The following is a 9,580-nucleotide window of genomic DNA, read 5'->3' on the forward strand; positions in this document are numbered from 1 at the left end:
TACTATGCTACTTCCACTGTAACTGTCTTCACCATTGGAAAAGATAATTAAGTAAGAAACTAAAATATTACCCTTTAGGCTGTATTTTCTACATGTTAGATGATTTTGATAAGAACAATAAAATGTTATTTTAAAAATATCATAAGAGGATTTTTCAAGTGTGCCACAGAGTGCTGTAAAGACTTTAGACATACTAATTCATTTAAGTTTCACTATAACCTTAGAAGCATGTTATGTTTACCATTTCTCTTTAATGGATATTCAAACTATTAAGAGAAGGCAGCTGTTTGCCTGAGCTGGGAAATGGCAGAGCAGAGATTCAACATGCATGGTGCTTCACCAAAGCCTCGGAACCTAACTCCCATGCTAGAGTGCCCATCCTCACCACAGTATGGACTCACTCCTGCAGCTATCCATAAGAACAAGTATTTTACTTCTTGGTGCATTATAATTTTGAACACTAACTACTGGGAGTTAGGGTGAATGTCTCAGGTTAAGGGCGTGGTCCACCATAAGACTGCTTTCACTTCTGAGCGCCAGCCACAAACAGAGGGGTTTGCAGGTCACCAACTGGTTAAGAATTTGGGGGTCCCCACTACCTCCTCAAGTTTGGTAATTTCCTGGAATGACTTACAGAGGTCAGAAAAACATTACATTAAGATTATAATTTTATTAGAGTGAATACAAATCAAGACAAGCCAATGAAAAGATGCGTAATGTGAAGTCTGAAGGGTCTCAAATGTTATGTTTCCATGTCCTCAGGACTTGTAACTTTCCCAACACATTGATTTATAGTTACCAACCAGGGAAGTTCATTGAAGCTTTGGTGTCCAGAGTCTTTACTCTAGTGCCCAGAGGTTTTCGTATGTAGACATAACTAATTGTCACCTTAGGGAAGCAATATAAGAGTTATTATATCTAACTTCTCAGAAACCATGCAAGCAAGAAGAGTGCAATACTTAAAGTGTTAAGAAAAAACCCACTGTTCTGTACCTTGCCCTGGCTACATCATTGAACTCAATCTCCACACCCACTCCTCTCCCTGGATTTTGAGAGGATGGACCAACATCACTTGGCTCAAAGTCAACCCACGAATCTTATGGTTGGTCTTTCTGGCATCACTAGTCCCCAACCTGAAATGTCAAGGGACCTACTATGTGTCAACTTGTTAACATAAACTCAGTAACAGTTTGAGGGCTCACTAAGAATAACAAAGACAATTCTATCACTTGAGGGCTTAGAGTCCTCCTCCCAGGAACAAAGACCATGCTTTATTATATAATGGACCATCTGATGAACATTCTTCTCCTCTTGCAGCACTGTCTCTCTCCAGCTTTTTGAAAGGCCATGCTGGAAAACCCTCCTAAAGACTCTAGCACTCTAGTAGAACATCTTGCTTGCTACCAAACCAACAGCATCTACGAAATCCAAGAGTTGGTGTTCAAACAATAGTAGGTAAAATCTGCCACACTTCATGTGACCCAAATGAAGAAGCAAGAATTAAAATCAGCCACTTCTCTGTCTCTTTCACCCTTTCTATCTTCAGTTTTGATGACTCTTTCAGATCTTAGTCTAACTCATCTCTGTCCCTTGGTATCAGCCTCCTAGCACAGTTGTTTCTTTTCACAGATACACAACACCAACCCCAACTATTTCTTCCTAATCACATATTTGGGAGCATCTTCATTTCCTCCAGTCACTGTTTGGCTCCATGTGCCTTTGAGTTCCTTTTAGCATTTACATGTCTTTCAAAATTAGGATGTGATACTGAACTTAAAGAAATGTGGTATGGCCTCTGGCATAACTGCCACCAAACTACTTTTCTAACTTTATTCTCTCAGGGAGTCTATTTTTACCACACTGTGCTCTTTCTTAATGAAATAACACAGTACTGATTCTCTCTAGGGGGAAAAAATCCTAACAACTTGTGTTTCCTCTAAAAATCTCTCTTCATTTTATGTACGTATCTATTTATTTTTAAGATTTTATTTATTATATATAAGGAAAGCAGGACATGAGCAGTGGAGAGGGGCAGAAGGAGAAGAGAAGCGGGCTCCCCAATGAGATACTCAAACACATCACTTTACAATCAGACTCAAGAATTATATTTATGTGTCAAAATATCACTAAAATGTAAAGAAATAAAAACAACTCTATAAACATAACTGGTTCCATTTCATTCATTCAAGGTCTTGGTTATAAAGCTTTTTTAATATTCCTTTTTAAGCTAAAAGATAACTTTATCTTTGATTTTTTGGTCATTTACCTGCTGATTAATTTAATGTGCATCTACTGAGTTTAGAGCATGTAAAGATAGGGAGGTAAGAAACAAGTGTAATAAAACATGGTCCTTCTCTTTGACCCCTTGTCTCTGACACACGTGTAGTAAAAATCATGAATTATTAGTTTGGCAGGATCTTTAAACACCTTCTTCAATATCATGCTCAAGGTAGAAATAGAGTCTAAAACATCCTATTCATCAAGTTGCATTTTGAGTACTTCCAATCAATTTTAACCCTAATGCTTAAAAATTATTTAAAAAATGTTTTCCCTTTTTCTATCTCATTCCCATTCTACATAAAACAAAGGAGTATTCTTAGCTCTATTAAGTCAATCTCCCCTCTGGCTCCCAGTAAGTGATCCAGTATCCATGCTCATACACTACACAGAATAAATATAAATTCTTCTCAACATGATGAAGTACTCACTAGATTTTTTCTTTTACTATCTTAATGCTACTATTCATTTGACAAAACTTGCTCATTGTTTCAACTGTTCTTCATGTAGCATTGTTTCTTGATGATTTGTCATCCTAGAATCCTTCCTCTGAACCCACTTAAGTGTACTTCATGTTCCCTGTGAGACTCAACATAAATAGTTAAACCCAAAGAGGCATAATGAAAGGGATATGAGTTTGGGGGCCAGACAGATCTGGGAACAAATGCCAACTTGGCCACTAAAATAAGCTGAATGAACTTGTGTTAGATATTTACCTTTCCTCATCTGTAAATGAGAATGATTATCTTTCAAGGTAAAAATGTAAAGTAGTATATGCAAAATACCCAGTTCAATGCAATACATACATAGGCAAATATTCGGCATTTTTACGTTAGCTATCTCTTATACAATGAGGATGACATTGTATTCCATTATCTTTCTGATAACTACATTATATTGTTGATTTATTATCCATCTATTAATTTACTAAAGCCACAAGCCTTTGCTTGTTTGTTTTCTTGTTCTGTATTTTCTTACACAGGAAATCATTGCTATCCTGTAATTTATTAATTTCAGAAGAGGATTTAGTTTAGTATTTTCCAAAACTAACAAATTTGAAGACATGAAACTACAATTAATATAATCCTATTTCTACCTCCTCCACAGACACATAAAATCTATACACATAAAGGCTATTTATTGGCTTTCTTCTGGTGACTCTTTGCCACCAACATTCTCAAATATACTAAAGAAATAACATCACAAGTGAATGTCATCATTCATAACTTAAGATTGAATATTAAGAAGCCAATAATTAGGCTTGAGTTACTTGACTATGGAACCTCAGTGAACTATGGAACATTCAGGAAATGTGACTCCACTTGCAACCTTGCCATCTATTTGTATGACCTTGAAAAAGTTACAACTTCATCTATAAAATCAGAGTAAATGATTTCTGAGGTCCCTTCCAGAGGAGACCACTATTTATATTACTGATTTGTATGTTCACATTGCCAGCATCTTTATTCAGAAGAAAAGAAAAATTTGGAATTTCATATTTCGATCTATAGGTTCTCATATTTAACCTTCTGTTCTACACTTACTGTTATAATCATTAAACAAATGGCCAAACGAAAAAAGAACTAAAATGAGAAGAGAAAGAAAAGAGGAAGAAAGAAAGAAAAGAAAGAAAGAAAAAAAAAGAAAAGAAAGAAAACAAAAGAAAAGAACACATCCATTTGCTTTTGAGTTTAATATTCAGGTTGTTACTTATAATAATTTTAGGCAGCTGATTCATTTTACATCTCAAAAATATTGCATTTACTATTTTGGCTTTTAAATGAATAATGCCATTATTCTTGAGAAATCAATTTCTTTGCATACATCTCTTTTATTCTCAGTGAGTCAAAAGGTATAGGAATCTGCCTGTGACCAAGAAGGAGGGAAAGGCTTGTAACAACAAGCACCCAGATCTTGACACCAACTACATATCTGCAATGCCCAAGTAGTAATCCCAACCAGCAGCTTTGCTCATTGACAGAATCAGGTTGGGGATGTACTCTGAAAAGGGAATTCGAAGGGATGCAGATCTGCCTAATTCAGATCCTTAAATGAGTTTTGCTGGCCCTACCACCTGGTTTGCCCACAACCAGGTAAGGAGCTGACTTACAGCCCTAGTCATTTGAAGTATGTCTCCTAGTTCCATTTGACCAGAAAGGCTGGTGAAACCTCCTGGAAGCTGTTCTGGACCAGTGGTGCTCCAGCAGAAGGTTGGTGGGGCAGAGCTGATTGCCCCCTGGGCAAAGCCAGTATCAGGAGTTTATGAATTGGAAGAATTAATATTGTTAAACGTCAATACTATCTAAAATCACCTATAAATTTAATGCAACCCTACTAAGATTTATGTGACATTCTTTACAGAAGTAGAAAAAAAAACTACAAAATTTATATGGAACCCAATAGACCCTGACTAATTAATGAATCCTAAGAAAGAAGAATAAAGCAGGATATATCTCATTTCCTAATTTCAAGCTATACTATTAAGCTATAGTCATCAAAATAGTTTAGTACTGAAAGAAAAATAGACTATAAGATCAATGGAATAGAACCAAGAGCCCATACATGAACTCAAGCATATATAGTCAACTAATATTTATTTGACAAGGGAGCCAAGAACACTCAAGGGGGGAAACAGTCTTTTCAGTAAATATGCTAAGATAATTGGATATTCACATGTAAAAGAATGAAATAAGACTTACGTCTTACACCTGTCATGAAATTAATTCAGAATGGATGAAAGTCTTAGATACAAGACCTTAAGCCACAAAACTCCTAGAAGTTAGCATAGGAGTAAAGCAACTGGACACTGGTCTTGGTAGTAATTTTTTTAATATGACACTAAAAGCATAAACAACAAAATAAAAATAAATAAAAATAGAAATAAAAATAAAACAAGTGAGACTACATCAAACCACAAATCTTCTTAATAGCAAAAGAAACCTTCCAGCAAAAGAAAATGCAACCTATGTAAGGAATGCTGATGTGGATGTGAAGTAAAGAAAACATTTATACACTGTTGGTGGGATTGTAAATTGGTGCAGCCACTATGGAAAGCGGTGTGGAGGATCCAAAAAAATTAAAAATAGAACCACCATATGATCCACTTCTGGGAATACGCCCAAAGAAAACAAAAACACTAACTCAAAAAGTATCAGTATCCCTATGTTCATAGCAGCATTATTTGCAATAGCCACGACATTAGGAAATAACCTAAGTAGCCAAGGTTGGATAAGTGGATAAAGGGATTTGGGCCATAAAATAAAAATAAGAAAATCTGACCATTTATAACAACATGGGTGGACCTCAAGGGTAATATGCTAAGTGAAATAAGTCAGACAGAGAAAGACAAATACTGTATGATTTCACTTATATGTGAAACTTAAATCAAACAAAGAAAAACATTATAGAAGAAGAGATTAGACTTGTTACCAGAGGTGGAAGGTTTGCTGGGGGGAGGTGGGTGGAGGGAAGTGTATGAAAGTAGTCAAAAGTAACAAACTTCCAGTCATAAAATAAATGAGTACTAAGGATAAAATGTACATCATGACTATAGTTAACACTGCTATATAATATGTAGGAATATTGTTACTTTCAAGTAAATCCTAAGAGTTCTTATCACGGAAGAATTTTTTCCTTTTTTGTCTTTCTTTCTGTTTTATTGAATTTATATGAGGAGATGAATATTAGCTGAAACTATTGTGGTAATCTTTTCTCAATATATGTAAATCAAACTATCATGCTGTATGTCAAACTTATACATGATGTATGTCAATTATAACTCAATGAAACTGTAAAAAATAAGGTACTTCCTTATTTAAAAGTTCAGGAAGTTCTAAGACTATATAAAACTTTCTTTCCTTCCATATAAAACAATATGAATTGTATTCTGTTGATTACTGGACATTTTAAATAGTGTGTTTGCCAATTCAAGAAAAATAAAACAAAAATTTGCAACTTTGATTCTCAATGTCTGAGAATATTCCTGATTTTGTGTCATTTCTTATCAATGGTTATATTCCCTGACATGGATAATTAGAATGATCTGTGTATTTAGCTCATTAACCTGCTTAGATAGAAGTTGTCAAATGTGAAAAAAGAAAAGTTGATATCTCATAACTCATAAATAGAAAATCTTGGTATTGATGCTGCTTCCATAAAAGGAAGCTTTAATCATTTTGATACATAACTGTATTTGAATAAACAATTATCAAACATTTACATTCATTGAGTATTAAGTAAATTCAGAAGAAACATTCATAATGCAAAGCCTCCTACATCACCATAGTAGTCATATTGTAAGCCTGATACTACATAAGGTCATGTCATATCCAGTTTTGAAATAAATGTGTTTCTATTATCTGCATCTTCAACGTGAAAAAAATGGGGCTTTGTCTACATACTAGAGCATAAAATAAGGAATAGGTATTACTTATGTAATTTAACACATCAATGATTATGTTTACTTATTGTTATTATTATTATTATTTATTGCAGGAGGTACTAGAAAAGACACCATGCCACCCTACAGAGGTGAGAATTTATAAAAATCACCCTTCCTATGTCAAAGATTTTGATGTTACCAGTCCTCCTGGCATATCTTTGAGAAACACTTGGAATACTTCAGTGAGCTACTATTGCCAATGGAAATAGATTGGCCCCATTTGGGAAGGGAAAATTAATGAAAGAGAAAGAGTCTGAAGATCTTTCGGTATAGAACTCAGGAGTGCAAACTCCAATTTCTACAATGGTCAGATGGGCAACATAAAAGTGTCACTCTTTCAGGGGCAGGAGTATAATACTAAGTAGAAGGCAGAGACTGGAAATCTATAGAGTGCATATCCTATTTAAGAAGATGCAATTGTTTTTGTTTGTTTGTTTTTAAATATGGAGCTAGCCAAATAAAACACATATGAATGGCACTGGATTTTGATCTTTAACAAATAGTCAAAGGGGGAAAAAATGAGAGGGTGCCCATTTTACTTGGAATGGCTTATAATATTGATCAAAATAACTGAATGTCTCAAAGGTCTGTAGGAGTATTTCTCAACCTCAGCACAATTGAAATTTTGGTCTGGCTAATTATTTGTTGTCTGGAACATTTGTGTGCGTTGCAGGCTATTTAACAGCATCTCTGGCCTCTACAAACTAGATGGCCACAGTAGCCTCTTCCCCTCTGGTGCAAGTCATAATATTTCGATGTGTCTTCAGGCATTGCCAAATGTCCCTTGGAGGGTGAAATTGCCCCCAGTTGAGAACCATGGGTGTCACATACAATTCAGAGTTTATAAATGCTTATGAAGATATTTTCATTAGTAAATAAAGGAGAACAAAGATAAAACATTTACATTAATGTAAATATTTAATAAAATAAATACCCAAACAAACCTAAGATAAAAAGAAAGAAGAAACTAATAAAGAAAAAGATAAAAATACTGATGAAACAAATAGAGTGAATATTGATTCCCCCAGAAAATCTAGAGTTGTTTTTTTATACTTGAAAATTATTGACAAATATAACTTCAAAACTAGAACAAAAAAGCCTAGCAAATACATAAAGAATATGAAATATATAAAAAATAGTGTTAAAAGAAAATATGCATAAATTTATGTCAAAATACTTAAAATTATCAGTGAAAGAAAATTCCTTATAAGAAAATAGATACCAAACTAAGAGAAAGCTAAACATATAAGATTTAAAAATCACTAAAAATAACCTCATAAAAAGAGACTAGGCTACAAAATATTCTAAGTGAATTTTTGAAACTTAAAAAAAAGCTGAGTCATACACCACACAATCTCTTAAAGTAGAGAAGAATATGAAAAATTAATTTATTTTTCAGAGTTCTTAACTATTTGCATTTTAGGAAAACCTCCCTCTCAAAAAAGGAAGAAAATTTATATCTCTATCCCAACCAACAGCCATCATCACTATTAAAATATTAGAGAAATTCCCAGTGTTACCACTACTATTATTATTTTGTCAGTACAATACTATAAGCAATATAAACCAGAGGTAAAATGACTGAAGAAGGTGAAGATATATACATAGTAGAGTACTTCCATAGCTGGAAAAGTGAGAAACATCTGCTACTAGAGAAATATTGAGGACAGCTTCTAAAATAGGAGAAAAGAAAATAATCCTCCATATCACCATTTTAACACAACATTGTTTTGAGATATGATTAGCCAGCACAATAAGAAAGGATAAAGGGATTAAGATTGGAAAGAAAAACAAGAATCTGATTGTTTTGCAGTTGATATGGTCTATACAGAATCTTAAAATTTCAACAAATTATTAGAAGTAATTTGAATTTAGTAAAATGACTAGATATCCAGAACTAATTTCAATTCTCTTCACTAACAAGTAACTAGAAAGTAGTTTTTAAAAATACAGCATTTGATATAGAAGCCAAAATTATAAAATACCAAGTCATAAATCTAACAAAAATGGGTAAGATTATACAAAGAACATTTTAAAACTTCAGTGAAGAGACGCCTGGGTGGCTCAGCGGTTAAGTGTCTGTCTTCCGCTCAGGGCGTGATTCCTGGAGTCCTGGGATCGCCTCCCACATTGGGCTCCTTGCATGGATATGTCTCTGCCCCTCTCACTGCGTCTCTCATGAATAAATAAATACAATCTTAAAAAAAAATTCAGTGAAATTCATTAAATAAATGGAGAAGTTGCACATATTCATGAAAAGAAAAAATATCTTTCAGAGATCAAATCTCCTCAAATTGATCAATTTTTTTGATGCAATCCCAATCAAATTTCCAATAGACTTCTTCAGGAAATTTGACAAGTTCCTTCAAAATTTTATATGAAAAACAAGGGATTGTTTACCACCAATATTTTCTGAGGGAGAAAAGGTGAGAGAGTTGTCCCCTATCAGATATTAAAACATATGAAAAATATATTCTATAGCTATGTTAGAGCTATAAAACATATTGTAGAGCTATAGCAATTAAGAGAAATTGACCAGTGGAGTAAATATTAAACCAGAATAGCCCATGCATACAAAGAATTTTAATATGTAATAGAAATATATGTCAGATCATTGAGAATAGAGGCTGTTAGTCAAGAAAAATGAAAATAAAAATAGAAGATGCTTTCAATACTATATTTTAAGAGGTTAAAACTCTTATAAATTGTTAAGAAAAAGGAAGTTCAGTAGAAAAATAGGCAGAAGACATGAGGGACATTTCACAGAAAAGAAAATCTGTATGTCCAGCAAACACATGACAAAACCCTCTACATCACAGCATCAAGATCATTAATCAGGGAGGTATAAACACCAATTATGAT

Source organism: Canis lupus, chromosome 2, assembly GCF_048164855.1.
Source record: "Canis lupus baileyi chromosome 2, mCanLup2.hap1, whole genome shotgun sequence".
NCBI classification, from domain to species: Eukaryota; Metazoa; Chordata; class Mammalia; order Carnivora; family Canidae; genus Canis; species Canis lupus.